A 16,564-nucleotide genomic window follows, 5' to 3' on the forward strand; every position below is an offset into this window, starting at 1 on the left:
GCAAACATCTTCTCCCATTCTGTGGCTTGTCTTTTCATTCTCTTAATAGTGTCTTTCACAGAGCAGAAGTTTTTAAATTTTAATGAAGTCCACTTATCCAATTTTTCTTTCGTGGGTCAGGTTTTTGGTGTTGTATCTAAAAGCTCATTGTGTCAGCTAGGGAGCTGGTGAAAATTCAGATGTTAAGAGTTCATTCGCGTATTTTTAAATGGACAATGATGCCTATCAAAACGCTCTCACTTCTAGCCCATCAGCCACCCTTTTATTTCGAAATATTCATATTTAACAATATGTCAGATTTTATACTCTTGGCAGCTAATTTAAACTTCTGCCAAAGATTTTTACATATAACAGATACATGTTTGAGGAAGTCCACCATCACTCAGAATTATTATTTTTTAATATTTATTTAGGCTGCGCCAGCTCTTAATTGCGGCATGCGGACTCTTAGTTGCAATATACGTACAGGATCTAGTTCCCTGACCAGGGATCGAACCCAGGCCCCCTGCATTGGGAGTGCAGGGTCTTACCCACTGGACCACCAGGGAAGTCCCTCAATTATTTTTAAAGACAAGTGGTCTGCAGTGGCTGGTGGTCTGGATGCCCAGGCCAAGTTGGCCTGGTGGGACTCCAGCTCGGCCAAAGAGCCAGGGGTTGTTCCTGGGCCATTTCCAGAGTGAGAAACCAGCCCATGGGAGGCAAAAGGGAGCCCAAAGTGTAGCGGCAGCGTGGGCATTCAGCCTCCACCCGTTTGGGTCTGTGTGGCCATGCAGCCGGTCGGAGCCTCAGTCCCTCCATCTGTAAAATGGGGGTTCCAGTAGCATCTGCCTGGCAGACGGGTGAGAACTAAGTGGGAAAATGCAGAGCTTGTGCTCAGCTCAGTGCCTGCCCCCGGCAAGCCCTCCTCAATGTGACAGCTCCTGCAGTGACTCACCATGACTGTGATGTGGCCAGACTGGCCTGGCCGTCCGCCTGACCCAGTCAGCACAGGCCTCAGTCCTCCCAGGTGGGGACATGGAAGCCTTTGGGCTGGCTCGGGGCCTGAGCGTGGTCTCTAATGATTGCAGTTTTATTCTTGGTGTTTTGGGATCTGTCATGTCTCCAGTGGTGTTCAGCACCCTGCTTAAATCAGTGACAATGCAACTGAAAATTTTTAAAATATTTATCTATTTATTTATTTATTTGGCTGCACTGGGTCTTAGTTGTGGCATGCGGAGTCTTAGTTGCAGCATGCGTGCAGAATCCAGTTCCCTGACCAGGGATCGAACCGTGGTCTCCTGCATTGGGAGCACGGAGTCTTACCCACTGGACCAGCAGGGAAGCTCCTGCAATTGCTAATTTAACACAAATAACTGACAACGATGTGCTGTTTGTGGGGGTCAAGGTGCAGCGGACCCCAGGCTGGACCCAGCTTCTGCTAATGCTCTGTGAGAATCTGGTGCTTGTCCTTTGGTCCACCTCCCTGCCTGGCCGAAAGCCCCTGAGGCTGGCTTCAGGCTGTCTGTTTGATGCTCAATGCTCCACCTAGCCCGCTGGTGGCAGGTTAACATATCTGAAATCCAGAGGCATCTGAGGATTATAACGGGGAGACTGTTCTCTTTTCTTAGTGGCGCTTAAAACGATGGTGCATCTTAAAATCTGTGGTGCCTCAGAGTCCATGAAGTAAGGGAGCCGGTATGAATAAACACTGATGTATGAAGTCTGGAACACTTGCTTTTAGATCCACGTTCTTCTGTGACACGGGTTCAGGACCCTTTGCTCTTCTCCCAGGACAGGAGGGGTCCACACCTGATCACATTCTGAAAGCCAGGGGATGGGAGATGCCAGACATTTGTGTTCCAAGTAATCCTTCACCACACCCCTCATTTCCACAAGGACAGAGGCCCAGGAGGTCAAGGGACTGGTGGGGGCCACACGGCTAGTTGGTGACCCAGCTGACAGATCCCGGAGCAGTGCCCCTGGGGGTGGCCACCAGGATGGGGCAGGGGTGCCCCCCCCCAGAGCCTTGCATTGTGTTCCCACCAGCTTCCTCTGCCTAGCTCGCCCCAGTGGGCAGGACTCAGTCAAGAAGAAGGATATTTTTTGGCACATCGCTGTATTTTTGTACTTGGGAATTGGGGACCTTGGACCTTTGCATGCAGATTTATGCCAAATGAGATGCAAATCAGGGCTGTACTGTTCTGAAGTTCTGGCCCCTCTGTCTCCTAAGACCGTGACCTTGGGACCCCAGCTTGTCTCTAAGAAATAGTCTGTGTCTGTTGGAGGAAGAAGGAAGGGAAAAGGCACCGATTTTGCTAAAATGTACCAACCGGGCAAATGCACCAGATATGCCGCAAAGCACTTTAAGGAAAGAGGCAAAGTGGGTGCGGGTAGGGAGGTAGGGCGAGGGTTGCAGGCAGGGAGAAGCGGGGCGCACAGAGGCCAGGGCAGCGGCTTGGGCGTTCCTGCAGGGTGACATTAAACGAATGGGACGCAGATAAATGCCGAGCACACGCAAACGCCCCAGGCCAGAAACTGTGAGCCGGGATTCTGCGCCCCCGCACTCCGCTCAGTAACTCGGTCAGCGTGGGGCAGAGGCCACCAGGGCGCGCGGTGCGGGGCGCGGCGGGAGGGCGCCCCCTGCCGGCCGAGCGTGGAGGCGGCCCCAGCCCGGCCCGGCCCACGCGGCAGGCGGCAGGCGGCAGGCGGCAGGCGGCAGGCGGCAGGCGGCAGGCGGCGGGCGGGGGGGCGCGGCGGCCGGAGGAGGGACGCCTGCCGCTCGCCTCCCGCCGGGACGCCAGACGCCGCGGCTGTAAAACTGCGAGGCGGGCGCCCGCCGACTGCTCCGAGGTGGGTGTGCGCGGCGGCGCGCTCAGCTCCAGGCCCCCACCCGCCCGCCCAGGGCGCGGCCTGCGGAGGCGGAGGCGGCGGCGGCGGCGGCGGGGGTGGGCGCGGGCGAGGGGCCCGCCGAGCGCGCCACTCGAGCTTCCTGCACGGCACCCTCACGGCTCTCCCCACGGCAGCCCGCGCTCCCGGCCCACGGCACCCACACTGCCACCCCCGCGGCACCCGCGACCCCCCGACCACGACATCCCGCGCTCCCGCACTCTCCGCGCTTCGCGGCACCCTGCGCTGCCCTCACGGGCTGCCTCTCTCTCCACAGCAGCCGCTCTCCCACCCCGGCACCCCGCGCACCCGCACTCGCCCCGCTCACACCCGCCCGCGCAGCCCCCACACTCGCTCCCGGCCGCCGGCTGCGCCCTAGAGCCTCCGGCCCCCAAGGCTGGCCCGCGCCCTCGGCCGACTTCTCAGGACGCGCCCCGGGGTCCGCGGCCGCCCGAGTGGCTGGGACGGCGGGGGCGGCCCTCGGCGTTGGGCGGCGGCGGGCGGAGCCACTCTCCCGCGCCAGCCCCGCACGGAGCCCGGCGCCCCGGGGCGGAGCTGAGCGCGATGGGCGCCGAGCAGGAGGCAGGTGGCGCAGCGGCGGCGGCGGCGACGAGGGGCAGGAGGCGGAGGCGGGGCGCGCGGGGCGGGGGCCGCGGGGCCCCGTGAGACGCTCGGGCGAGCGCGCGGCAGCCGGAGCCGGCGCCCGCGAGCCAAAGGCGCGGCGGCTGGATCGGGCGCGGGCCGCGGAGGCCGGAGACCGCCCGGGGCGGCGTGCGCGCTTTGTTCCCGCGCGGGCGGCCGGCGGGCGGAGTGAGCGGCCCGGAGCCCGACTGGGCATGGCCCGGGCAGCCGCCCCGCGCGCCCCGGCCCCGTCTCGCGCCTGAGCGCGGCCGGCGCGAGAAGACAGCGCGCGGATTGCCCCCAAGTTACGGAGACAGGGACCGAGCTCGAAGGAAAAGCCACTTCAGGAGCCGGGTCGCGAGAGTGCAATCGCCTCCCGTCCGCCGGACCCCCGGACCGTAAGTGTCCCGTCTGTCCGCGCGCTGCCGCGCTGTCACCCGACTCCGCCCGCGGCTGCTGTCCTAGGGTCTCCCTGCAGCCATGCAGAGTGCGTGGGCCTCCCGAGGCACCCCCTCCCCACTTTACAAAGTTGGAGCCCACAGCGGGGTGGGACCAGCCCACTCAGCGCCCGCCCACTGACCACCCCCAAGGTGAGCGGGAGCTTGACCTGCTGGGGGTGTGGTCAGACCTAAGGTGGGACCTGCGTGCGGAAGGTGGGGAGTCCTGCGGGTTCCCCTGCGGTGCCCGCGCTTCCTGACAAAGAGGCCTCGGGCCATGTGACAGGGGACTGTTTGGGGGGCAGAGAGGGTGACCCTAGGACAGATGGAGGTGCCTGTGGCCAGGCTGGGGAGGAGGGCCAGAGCTCCCTCTAGCCCCTCCCCCTCTTGTTTTGGTTCCTGGACATGCCTCCCAGCGCAGGAGCCGTTAAACATTTTGAGGGGTGAAGTCCTGGGGGGGTGGGCCCTGCCCCACTCCCCGTGGGTGGGGAGAAGGTCTTAAACAACAGCCGCTGGATCCTGACAGCTCCGGGGCCTCGGGCGCAGCCCCGTGGCAGCGATTCTGCTCACACGCTTTGGGAACCGTCCATCTGCATGTTGGGCAGGCTGGGAGCCAGGCTGTGGGAACGGCGGGGAGGGAGGTGTGAGCCGACGTGGAGGGACAGATGGCTGGAAATTCAGCCCTAGACGGGCTTACGTGGAGCAGGAGGCGGCGGGGCTGGTGGCAAGCCACGCTCTGAGCCACCGGGCTCTGAACACACAGCCCCAGGCTGTTCCTCCTTCCGGCCCCTGGGAGCTGCGTGTGTGCTCAGACCCCTGTAGGAGTGGAGACCCCTGCCACTCCCCCCGCCCAAAATCCCCAAAATAACTGTATTCCCCACCGTTTGGGCTGAGGCTGGCCGACCTCTGGCCTGTTCCAGAGACCAGGGAGAAACATATTTCCTTTGAGAATAGAGATCCCGTGCTCCTGTGGGGGGTGATCTGAGCAACCATCAGGCCCTGACTTTGACTGGCGGCCAGGACACCAAATCATTATGTCTAACTGGGCGTGTGTTTCCTCCCCTGGACCCAGAAACAGGAGGTTCCCAGGGCGGCCGCCCTCAGAGGACAGGGGCTGGCCGGGGACAGAGGGAGGGCAGCTATTCTGTGTCCCTCGTCGCTCTCCCAAGTTGCCGCAAGGTTTGAGAAACTTCTTGAGGTTGGGCCCCTGGGGGGGTTAGCTCTTGCCTGCCCTGGATGCCAGGCAACCCCCGGCATCTTTTCAGGGGCAGGGGCAGGGCACACATAGAGGGCTGGCACTGTGATGGGCACTGGGGTCTCGCTGTGTCACCCCACCTCCCACCTTCTGTCCTCTGCATGGGGGGGGTCCCAGGGAGGCAGGGGGTTCTGTTCTCTGTTCTGTGCGGCTGACAGCCTGGTCCCTAAAGAGCCCGGCTGCGTGGGGCTCTGTTGCCGGGCCACCCTCATACGATGCGAGGGAAGAGGAGGGTAGGGGCGCTGAGCACAGGAACAGATGTGGTGCCTGGGGCTCCCGAGAGCTAGGCGGACTCTGGGTGGGAGGGGATATCACATTAGGACCAATTTTCTGTCGGAATCCGGCGCTCTCTGGAGTTGCCTTGATCTGTGTGTGATGGGGGGAAGGGACGTGGTACCCGGTTGCTCGCAAGCCCACCCAGGGTCCCCGGGCTGGCGAGCTGGACGATGTGGGGCAGACATCTTCCTCCAGGACCCTCTGGGGCTGCTCCGGGCCACCCACCAGCCCTTCCTCTGTCACCAGGTGATCCGCATGATGAGTTACCACTGCAGGAAATCTCTCTGATTTGGGTCCACATATTTTCATTTCTGCATAACTGGAAGAAATTAATTTTCCTTCGTACGTAAGGATCTGGAGACGCCGGCAGGCTGGGTCACTAATCCACAAGATCCAAGCCCACGAGGCTGCTGTAGGGGGGCGGCTTTGCACGCTGGTCACCGGGCAGCAGTGGAGGGTGGTGTTGGGGGAGGCATCTCCCTGCCACCTGGAAGTGCCCTGGCACTCTCGGCACCCTCCCCCTTCCAGCCACTTGTCTGCCCCCTCCAGGACCTGCAGGGTGGTGGTTGAATTCAGTTCTTCTGAATTCCCTTGCCAGTCAGTGTGTGCATGTGTGTGCACACATGTGTGCTCAGAATCCAGAACGTGGGCGAGGTGAAGAGCTAGCACACAGTAGGTGCTTAATGAGTGGTGCTCTGGGGGCGGGAACTGGCGTTTCCGTGGGGCAGCTCGGTCCTGCCCATGGCCCAGCTCTCACCGCGTGTGGTCTGTCCCGCCGCCAGCACGAGTCAGCCTGGGGACCAGGCATGCGTTGCCCAGCCAGGTTCAGCGCTCACACTCACCGCCTGAGTCTGCAGGACAGCCTGCGGGGCGGTGGGACTTCGCCCGTTTCACAGACGCCCGGGGAGGTGTGGGCTGTCGATTCCATGAGGGGAGCCCGGGTGCCCCACCCCCACCCAGACAGCAGCTGCCTTGGCCTCCCTGCGTCTGTGGCCCTCGTCCCCGGCCCGCCTGTCAGGGTTCCTCCCACACCTGGGGGGGCTGGTGGTGACTGCTGGGTGCTAAGGAGGGGTTAACGCCCCAGATGTCAGAACCCTCACCTGGACACGGTCTCAGGCTCGTGGGGCACAGTTGTAACTGACACCCAGGGCACCACCTGGGGCTGGGGGCCACCTGGGATCAGGGCCGGGGACGGTGAGCACCTCTGCCCTGTCTGGGTCACAGAGGCCCAAGGCCAGCCCCCTCCCCCGTGCCACCACCCTGGGCAGGGGAGGGGTAGGAGGTGGGGGGCGTGGTCATTGTCACTCAAGTCCCTCTAGAAGCCACTGGACATTGTCTGTTAGAACACTGGCATTGCTGTTGGGCAGCTGGTGTCACCTCCCAGACCCGGGTGGGGGGGCCTGAACTCTGTAATTTGTAAATGCGGGAATGTGGCCACTGTTGCATTTACTGGACCAGACTGGCTCTGGAAGGTGCTTGTCACCCATCGCTGCATTGCTGGACAGGTGGTCACCCAGGCAGAGGGTAGAGTGATCATGACGCAGCACCAACAGCAGCTCACACCCTGATGGCAGGCTGTTTCCTCTCATTTGACCTCAGGACAACCCTGAAGGTGGGCACCCTTGCTGTCACATTCTCCAGATGGGGACACTGAGGCCGGGAGAGGTCCACCAGAGGGTGGACAGGCACCTTGAGCTTTCCACCAAGTTCCGACTCCGGAGGGCCAGTGTGGGGCCTGCAGGCATGCTTCCTTAGAGCCTCCGACAGATTCCCATGTCCCCCCACCTGGAGCCTCTGCGTCCGAGGGAGGGGCAGGAGGAGGCTGGTAGCTCGTGATTGGTGGGTGTCTGTCTGGGGTGTGGCCTTTGAGGGCCCAGGCTCACGGGGAGCGGGGAGCTCAGAGGGGTTGGTTGGTGGAGGCTCCTTTTTTGCACGAGGTCACAGCTCCTAGAGGCGTGGGTCTCCGGGTCCAGGCCAGGCTGGGCGGGCACCACGCTGTGTATTCTGAGGGTCAGGCTCCAAGACTGTTGGACACACCTCCAAATCCTTTCTGGGCATCATGCCCCCAGACTACTGGGCAAAAAAGGAGCAGGCATGCTTCTGCTGCCACGGTTCTGAGGCCGGAACCCTGTTCCATGGGGGCCCAGATGAGGCAGTGCGGAGGGCAGGGCCCCTAAGCCAAGCACACAAATGCCAGCAAGGGCTTGGCATCTGTAAACAGACTCCTGGGCAGGATGTCACCCTCGTAACCTCCGTGGAAAGAGCCAGGCAGAGGCCTGGCGCTAGGGATGGAAACTCAGGATAAGGAAAGCGAGGAACAGTGGGTCCCCGGTTCCCGCGTCTGAGTTCACGGCGTACCCGGGGCACTTGGTGCATGGCTGAGTGGCGCCTCCGACGAACGCACCGTGTGCAGCAGTTTCCTGCAGCAACAAAACAGAAGTTAGGACTTCTGCTCTTTGTAATCCGGGGACTGCACCGGCAGCCAAATGTCGGTGGGAAGGAAAGCAAAGATGCTTTTGGCTGCAATGAGGAAACCTTCTCTCGGGGCCAGGGCGCCCGCAGCCCCGCCCGGGGGATCACCCACACGCTCTCGGCTTCCGGTGTCCGTCCTGCTCACCGTTCACACCCGCTTCCAGCCTCCCGGAGCCTGGGTGCTTGGACCTCCCACTGCCGCTGAGGCCAGAGCGTCGTGGATGTGGCAGGAGGAGGTTTGGGAGGACGTCCGGCGCTGGGCGCCTTCTGTTTACTTGGGCAGAGAAAAGTCCACAGCGGGGGCAGGGCAGGAGCCGCAGCTGCCGGGGCAGGTCTGGAGGGCTCCTTGTGTACCTGACAGCCCTGGGCCACGTGTGGGACCCACAAGGAAGTACTCACCCTGTGGTCCCGACCTGGGAGCACCCGAGAAAGCCAGGGTGAAGCCACAGCAGGAAAGGAAAGCCCTCCGGCTGCTGTGGCCCCTCTTACAGGCAGGCGGGGGACGTGTTGAGAGGCTGGAGAGGTGGGGGTCTTTAGGACCAGAGGAGGCCCCAGCCCCCCCCCCAGCTTGGGGAGCCTCTGTCTTGTTCACCCAGGCTGTGTGGAGGGGGAGAGGCACCACCCTGGCCTCTCTGAGCCCCACTGCTGAGATTTGAATCCTGAATTCTCTCCTGGTGGCTGTGTGACCGTCAGCACATCACTCACCCTCTCTGAGTCCATTTCAATGCAAAATACAGTCGCACTGGCTCCTCTCTCTTTGGGTTGTAGTGAGGGGTGAAAGGTCGGGTGTATCTGGCTGACTGGTGGCTCTGGACGTGGCCGTCACAGCCCCTCTCTGGGGGACACTCAGTGCCAATGCCGTCACAGCTCTGCAGTCACGCCCTGTTCCTCTGATTCCCAGCTTGCGCCTGTGTCCTCCTGCCCGAACCGGGGTGATCCAGAGAGACAGGCTGTGTCCTCCAGCATAGCCCAGGCCCCCACGCCTGCTGACCCTCCTCCCCACGCTGGGGACGCAGCTAGCTCAGAGCCGGGGACCGGGGCTGCATGCCCTGCACCCCCATGCTCCGCTCCCCTCCCAGCTCACAGGGGGAAACGGGGGCTGGATTCGTGACATCCGGTAGCATCATCACATCCCACCTCGGTGGCAGAGGTGGGACTCCAGCTCAGGAGCCCAGGTCACCTGAGTCCAGAGCCTCTGTGTTTCCGCCACACCTGGTTCCCCCAACAGCTGGTGCAACTTCTCCCTGGGCCTTGGGCTTCCCGAGCCCACCCAGCCCAGCCCGGACTCGTGAGCGCAGTAAACACAGGGGCCCTTTCCTCCGACCCCCCTGCCCCTGAGAAGTCAGAGTGGGGCACCGGCCACCCCTGCCCTGGGCAGAGCACAGACGGCAGCATTCCGTGTCTGAGCTGGCTGTGCACAGGGCGGAGGGAAGGGCAGGTGTTTGTGTGCTGGCACTTGCACACCAGGCTGTGCTGGCAGCGCGGACGTGGACGGCGGGGGTGGCCATGCTCCTGGCAGAGAGGTCCTTCTGCTGACGTAGAGAACATCTGGGCAGGAGAGTACAGGGCACGCGGTCCGATCCACTCCCTTGACGAGCAGCCGTGCTCGCCCCACCAGGTGCCTGTCTACAGGCAGGGGACAGGACGACACCGCCTTGCTGTGACCCCATCTGCCACGCGCCTTGGAGTACGCACTGGACAGCACTACAGGCGTTGCTTTTACCTGGGGAAGATCCCCGCTTGTGAAGGCTCAGGGTCGGGGGTCTGGCTGAGACCCTCTCTGCGTGGCCCGCCAACCGTTGATCTTGTCCACTCACGTGCTCTTTGCCCAGACGACTCCCCGGGGTCCGATCGTGTGTGGACGGAGAGTCCCTGAGCCCTGAGACAGCCTCTCTACGTGCCGGTGTCTCTTTGGACCATTCGGAGACCTCACGGAAGTTTGGAGTTTGCTCGGTTTGTGATCCGAGTAGCTGTTAGAGGGTGGGACATGCCATGTGCCCTCTGGGACCCCTGAGGCCGTGTCCCACAGGAGATGCTCTGAATGACGCTTCTCCCAGGACGTGTCGGCCCCCACGGCCTGGTGAGCCCAGCCTGCGCCCAGCACCCACAAGCAGAGCAGACTGTGTCAGTTACGATTGTGGCCGCAATGAGAAAAGGGAAAAAGGAAAAGGAAACCCACATAATTTTACGGATGTATGTTATTTAACCCAATATATCCAAAATATTGTCATTTCAACAGGCAATTGTTTGTTTTCAATTATTGAGATCTTTCTTAAAAAAGACTTTGAGAGATTTCCCTGGTGGCGCAGTGGATAAAAATCCTCCTGCCCATGCAGGGGACACGGGTTCTATCCCTGGTCCGGGAAGACCCGACATGCCATGGAACAACTAAGCCTGTGCGCCACAACTACTGAGCCTGCACTCTAGAGCCCGCGAGCCACGACTACTGAAGCCCATGTCCCACGACTACTGAAGCCCGCGCACCTAGAGCCTGTGCTCCACAACAAGAGAGGCCACCACAATGAGAAGCCCACGCACCGCAACGAAGAGTAGCCCCCGCTCGCCACAAGTAGAGAAAGCCCGCGCGCAGCAACGAAGACCTGACACAGCCAAAGATAAATAAAATTTTAAAAAAAGAAAAAAGACTTTGAAATTCCACGTGTGTTTTACACTACTCTGAGTCTGAGTTCTGAGCAACCACGTTGGCTGGCTGGTGGCCACCACGTCGGACAGAGCAGGGTGCGGACACAGGGAATTCTCAAGTGGCCACAGCACTGAGGGCTGCTGTGATGGCGCTGGGGGTGCAGGTGTGTGGCATTGTGAGGCATGTGTTGGGGACAACCCTGCGGAGGTGACAGACCACACGGAGGCCAGGGGGCCGGGGCCAGGCGGGAGGACTGTGGGGCATGATGGACCCAGAGGGGACTCTGGTCTTTGTCCCTGGAGTCTCAGAGACCCAGGAAAGCCCCCTGAGCTGGGCTGGGTGGGATGGGGTGGGGTGGGGTGCTGGTTAGACTTGCATTTTGAGAAGATGGTCCTGGGGGACAGATGTGGGCAGACACAGGGCCTGGAGGACGCAGTATCCAGACACGGGCACCGAAGAGGGCGGAGCTCATCCAGGAGAACCGTGCCCCCCTCTGCGCATCGAGCCCAAGCCCCCAGCACGGGCTGGAGAGGCCCCTTCTGTCCCACAGTCAGCATGTGGGTAGAACGGTCTGAAGCCAGGGCACTTATGCCTGAAAAGGTGTGCTTCCCAGCTCACTGCCCTTCCGTCGACTTGGTGAGGAGGGGGCCGGGCTGCAGGGAGGTCCCTGGTGGAGGGGGAGCAGCTCCCTCCGGGGCCCATGGTGGACCTCACCCTGCCTCGGGAGCCCTGTGTGTGAGTGTGCACGTGGGGGGTGCACACGGGGCACGTAAGTGTGTGTGCAAGGCTGTGAAAACCAGGCAGAAGAAGGATGTGTGACCTCCCTCAACTGTCCCGAGGGCAGCAGCCCCGGGGGCACTCATAGGGGAGCTGTGCAGCCAGCCTAGACTATCCCAGGATGCCTGTCACCACCATCTGCATGGACGCCTGTCACCACCATCTGCATGGACTGTCCCAGGATGCCTGTCACCACCATCTGCATGGACTGTCCCAGGATGCCTGTCACCACCATCTGCATGGACTGTCCCAGGACGCCTGTCGCTACACATAGACAAGGACTGTCCCAGGACTCCTGTCACCACCATTTTCAAGGACTGTCACAGGACGCCTGTCACCACCATCTACATGGACCACCCCAGAATGCCTGTCACTACACCTAGACAAGGACTGTCCCAGGATGCTTGTCACTACCATCTACAGGGACTGTCCCAGGACGCCTGTCACTTCACATGTGCCTGGCTTTGTTGTGGGAGAGCCTCGTTCAGGGTGTCAGGCGCCCAGTTGGAATCTCGGCCCACAGGCTCGCCCTTGGCTCCAACATGTTATGTGGTTTCTTGGAGCCTCGGTTTCCTCTCTGTTCGTGTGAAACCTTTTCAGAATCTCTGCGATCGTGATCGTTAAATCCCTGGTTAGGGACCAGCACAGTTCCTGGCCCGGGCGGGTCGGTGGAGGTGTCGGGGCTTGTACGGCCCTGGGGGCTTCGGGGTGGAGGGGAGGACAGGTCAGGGTGGTCACGCGGTCCTGGGCTTGACCTGTGCCAACGCCCCGCGTTCCGAAGGCTTTTGTCTGATTCTCAAAGCGGCTGAGGTTCCTTCAGTTGCCACCCGAACCCCTCTCCGGCTGGTAATCCTCACGTCACAGGGGCCTTTAGTACAGTTAGGCCTCCTGGTTCATGAGGTTATTTAGGCAGACTGTCCTCAGGGTCCCTGCTGACTCCCGAAGGGCATGCCTCCGGATGCGGGGCTTGTGTTGGAAGGTAGCGGGTCACTAGCCAGTGGGGCCCGGCCTCACCATCTTCCTTCCTGGGACCACCAGCCCCAGGGGAGCCTGGGTTGGGGTCAGCAAGGTAGCCACCCTCCTGCCCACTTGCAGGGCTGGGACCCCCAGGTCACCAAGAGCCTTGAGCCTGGGAAGAGGGCCATGACCCTCCCAGTTTGCGCTGCTGCGGGCCGGCCCTGGCCGCCAAGCGGGGAGGGCAGCGTGTCCCCCATCACACGTGGACTCCCCATCCTGGGCTGTTAGCAACGCAGACGGGCCACGGGGGGAGGACAAGGTCGCGTCCTGCCTGCCTCCGTCTCCCCACTGGGTTTCTTTTTTATTGTAAAGTACACAGAACATAACATTTACCGCCGTAACCACTTTTAAGTGTGCGGTTCGGTGGCATTTAACACATTCACAATGTTGTACAACCATCACCACCATGAAACTCCCAAACATTCTCATCACCCCAAAAAGAGGAGACCCATACCCACCAGTATTCACTCCCACCCCACCCCACCCCCCGCCCCAGCCCCTGGCAACCACTGCTCGGCTTTCCGTCGCCGTGGACCTGCCCGTTCTGGGCGTTTCAGGTACACGACTGGCTCCTGCCCCTCAGCGAGGTTCGTCCGTGTTGTCACACGTGTCAGTGCTTCACTCCTTTTTAACAATGAGATTGGACTGCGCGGATCTGCACGTTTTGTGTGTGTCCATCGTCAGTTGAGGGACAGCTGGGCTGCCTCCACCTGCGGCGAGTGTGGCTAATCCGCTGTGAACCTTCGTGTGCACACTTTTGGGTGGGGGTGTGTTGTCAGCTCTCTTGGGCTCACTCCTGGGGCAGGAACCGCTGTGCCGAGTGGTCACTCGGTTTAACTCACTGTCCCCCAGGTTTCGAGGGACAAATTCACAAGAAGAGCCTCCCGCCCTGGTCGCCCGGCTTCCCAGAGTCGCCTAACCGGGTTGGCCCACTCCTTCCACAGGTGACACACCCTGGCCCGGGGCGGGGCGGGGTGGTGTTTACTGGCTGTCGGGGATGCCCTGCCAGGAGCCTGGAGGGTGGTTGGGCCGGCAGGGCTCGTCTGCCCGCAAGCTGTCCTTGTATTTGGTTCCGCAAGCAGTTACCGCGTCTCCTTGGCACCTGCGTCCCGCGTCCGTGGCATGAGCAAGATTCTGCACCTGGTCTCCGGCTTCACCCTTGCCCTCCCCCCACTCACAGGGCAGGCGGTTTGGGGCCTCCACGTGGCAGCCGGAGAGGCCCCCGGAAAACTAGTCAGATGTGGCTCCTCCGGGGACAGAGCCAGATTGCCCAGATTGCTGCGGTGGCTTCAAGGCCACATAGCCCTGCCCTGCAAAACGTTCCCCTGACCCGCCTGCCTTGCTGTTTCCCCGGCACACCAGGGACTGGCGGGTCCCTCTGCCTGCGTGCTCCCCCCACCCTCACACGCGGCTCCCAGTGCCCCCCTCCGTCCCGCCCAACAGTCCTCTCTGCATGAGTGCCCACGGCCGCCCCTCCCCCTCCCCCTCCCCGCTGGGCCTCTTCTTTGCACGGCACCATATCTCCCTCCTGGAAGGTCAGCTCTGTGAGGGCAGGACTTCCGTCTGTCTGTTCCCCGCTGTGCCAGAGCCCAGGCGGGAGCCTGACACACAGGAGGCCCAGGGGATCAGGAATGTGTGTCACCTGTGAGCGCCCCCATCTCACGGGCGGCGATGCCAGGGTCGCGGCTGTGGGGATGCCCTCGCCGGGTGCTGGGAGAGGGCTGTTTGAACAGCAGGGCCCGCCTGCCTGCAAGCTGTCGCTGTATTTGGTTCCACAAACAGTTATCTCATCTGCTCTCCAGCCCTGGAGTCGGGCCGTGAGTCCTGCCTGCGTGGGGGCCGCGGGGGGAGGCGGCCAGGGTCATGCCGTCCACCTCAACCTGACCCCGCTGGCTCCCAAACGGCGGCGTCTCGAGGGCTCACTCCGGGGGCAGCTGAGAGGCAGGAGAGGGCACGCCCCAGAAACAACTCGCTGGGACAGGTGAGCTCGCAGAGAAGTTATCCAGCTCCGCCTGCTGTGGCCAGAACACCCCTCATTCTGTGGCGTAGAACCACCAGGTGCCGGCTCTCGGATTCCTGGGTCGGGAGTTTGGATGGGGCCCGGCGGGGACACTGAGTCTCCACCTCGTGATGTCCTCAGATCCTCCCTCTGGCCACCCAGGATGGGGGACTCCTCGTGTATAAGGAGCCTGTGTGGCGTGGCCAGGAGCCCCCCTCCTGCAGGAAGAATTACGGAAGGTTTCAGGGTGGGGGGTCAGGACAGGCCCCTGGGGGTTGGGACCCTGCAGAACCTGGGCCTGGGGCGGAGGAGGGGAGGGCGGTGGAGATCACTCCAGGTCACCTCTGCTTCAGTCTCCCCAGCCAAGACGGCCCCGTCCCGGGAACCGCTGAGAGATTAGGCATTTTCCTTCCCAGCTGCCAGGGAGCCCGGGCCTCCGGGGCCACTGCAAAGCCAGGAGCAGGCTGGCACCTCGTGGTATGCCTGTCCGCCATCAGCTGACACAGCTTGTCCCCCTGGGCACCCCGGCTCCCACCCCACGTGGGGTGGTCCCTGGAGAAGGACGGATGGACCCTCCCCTCCCAGAGGCGCCGGCCCCTCCCCTAGCCTGTCTGGACACAGGGCAGAATCCGAATACCCAGGGCCTGGCCAGGGTGCATGAGATGATTATTTTTCATTTCTCTCCAAACTGGAAGACAGTGTAGCTCTCGAGCTGCAGCAGAGCTTGAGTTCCTCACTCCTCTGAGCTCCCTGCATGCTGGGGGTGGGTGGGCCTGGCCAAAGCCACCGTGACCCCAGCTTCGGGGGGGCTGGGGGTTTGCGTTCTGACTCCAGGCGGTGCTTTCCCGCCCCCCGCCTCCGCTCACATCTGCTCACAGGGCTCCCCCTCCAGCGTGACCCCGCTTTCCAGCCGTTGTTTCCTTCCTGGACGAAGCCCGGGAGGCTGACCCCAGGGTGGGGGTCACTGCTACCCGGCACAGCCCACGCCCAGCGGCTGTGAAACGCCGGCACAGAGCTGGGTGACATTTAGCTGAGACGAGCCGTCGATTAGAACGATTAGAACGTAGTTGGTTCGGTGGTGCTTGCTCGTTCCTTCGACAAATAGCGCCTGAGGGCCTGCCGTGCGTCGGGCGCTGTTCCAGAATCGAGCGGACGGACCGCTGCCCTTGTGGGGCTGCTACTCTGTTTGGGGAGCGACAGACAATAAACGAAGGGGACGAGGAACATTTTCTCCACCAGGGCCCGCGGGGAGGGCCTATGGCTGGGGGGAAGTTGCTGTCCTTGCCAGGACCAGCTTCTCTGATGAGGTGACATTGAGCTGAAGCCTGGAAGGGAGGGAGCCAGGAGGCCACCAGGGCACAGCCCCTCTGGCATAGGGAACAGCCTGTGTGAAGGCCCTGGGGCAGGAGTGTGCCTGGCACATTGGAGGACCAGCGAGGTGGCCTTGTGGCCGGAGAGACACGAGGGAGGCGTGCAGAGAAGGGCAGAGGATGGCCTGGGAGCCGCCGGTGGGCACTGAGGACTTTGGCTGGTGGAGGTGGTGGCATACATACTAAGGCATGGGGACTTCCCTGGCGGGGAAGTCTAGTGGCTAAGACTCCGTGCTTCCTCGGCAGGGCGTGTGGTTTCGATCCCTGGTCAGGGAACTAAGATCCTACGTGCCACGTGGCCTGGCGAAAAACAGAAAAAAAACAAAACTAAGGCATGAAAAAGTCATGAGCTTCCTGTGCGCCAGGCTTTGCACTGAAGCACTCGCAGGGCTGATCCGACGGGAGCCCTGGCATCGCCTGGGGTCTGCCTGCCCCCCACCCTCATGACCGCACGGCAGCGGCCAGTTTGTCCCTGAGGGAGATCCCCGCGTGGAGCTGCGCCTTCCCAGGCTTGCGGGCCTCCTGGGCTGCGTTGCCCGCAGCCGAAGCCTCCGTGCGGGAGCCCAGGGTGAGGCCGCACGGGACACCTGGAACCGGTCCCGCCGGTCAGGCTGTGACCCCGTGGCTGGCAGCTTTGGCACTCACCCCGTCCTCCTGATCAAGCTGACCGCCGGCGCTCCTTCTCCGTCCGCCCCGAGGCCTGCCAAGAGGGAGGAGGGGGAAGCTCGCTTGTGCCCTGAACCCTGCGCTGCTGGGAGGGGGTCGGAAGATGGGCATTTCAGAGACCAGGAGGGCCCGCGGGCATCCTCAGGGCATTGGCAGCTGAGGGGA

At 62.2% G+C, this 16,564-nt stretch overlaps 1 protein-coding gene across 3 annotated transcripts in view; it reads left to right on the forward strand.

The window, feature by feature from the left end:
* Nucleotides 1-2,814: 2,814 nt before the first annotated feature.
* CBFA2T3 (CBFA2/RUNX1 partner transcriptional co-repressor 3) overlaps nucleotides 2,815-16,564 on the forward strand; it is a 53,308-nt gene continuing 39,558 nt past the window's right edge. For 2 of the 3 annotated variants that reach the window (XM_068527493.1, XM_068527495.1), the window contains exon 1: nucleotides 3,803-3,884. The gene's annotated coding sequence lies outside the window, so the exon portion shown is untranslated. Of the gene's footprint in view, nucleotides 2,830-3,802; nucleotides 3,885-16,564 lie in introns of those variants that run through there. The other variant, XM_068527494.1, reaches the window with a different exon arrangement.

This window comes from Eschrichtius robustus, chromosome 19 (assembly GCF_028021215.1).
Source record: "Eschrichtius robustus isolate mEscRob2 chromosome 19, mEscRob2.pri, whole genome shotgun sequence".
Taxonomy (NCBI): Eukaryota; Metazoa; Chordata; class Mammalia; order Artiodactyla; family Eschrichtiidae; genus Eschrichtius; species Eschrichtius robustus.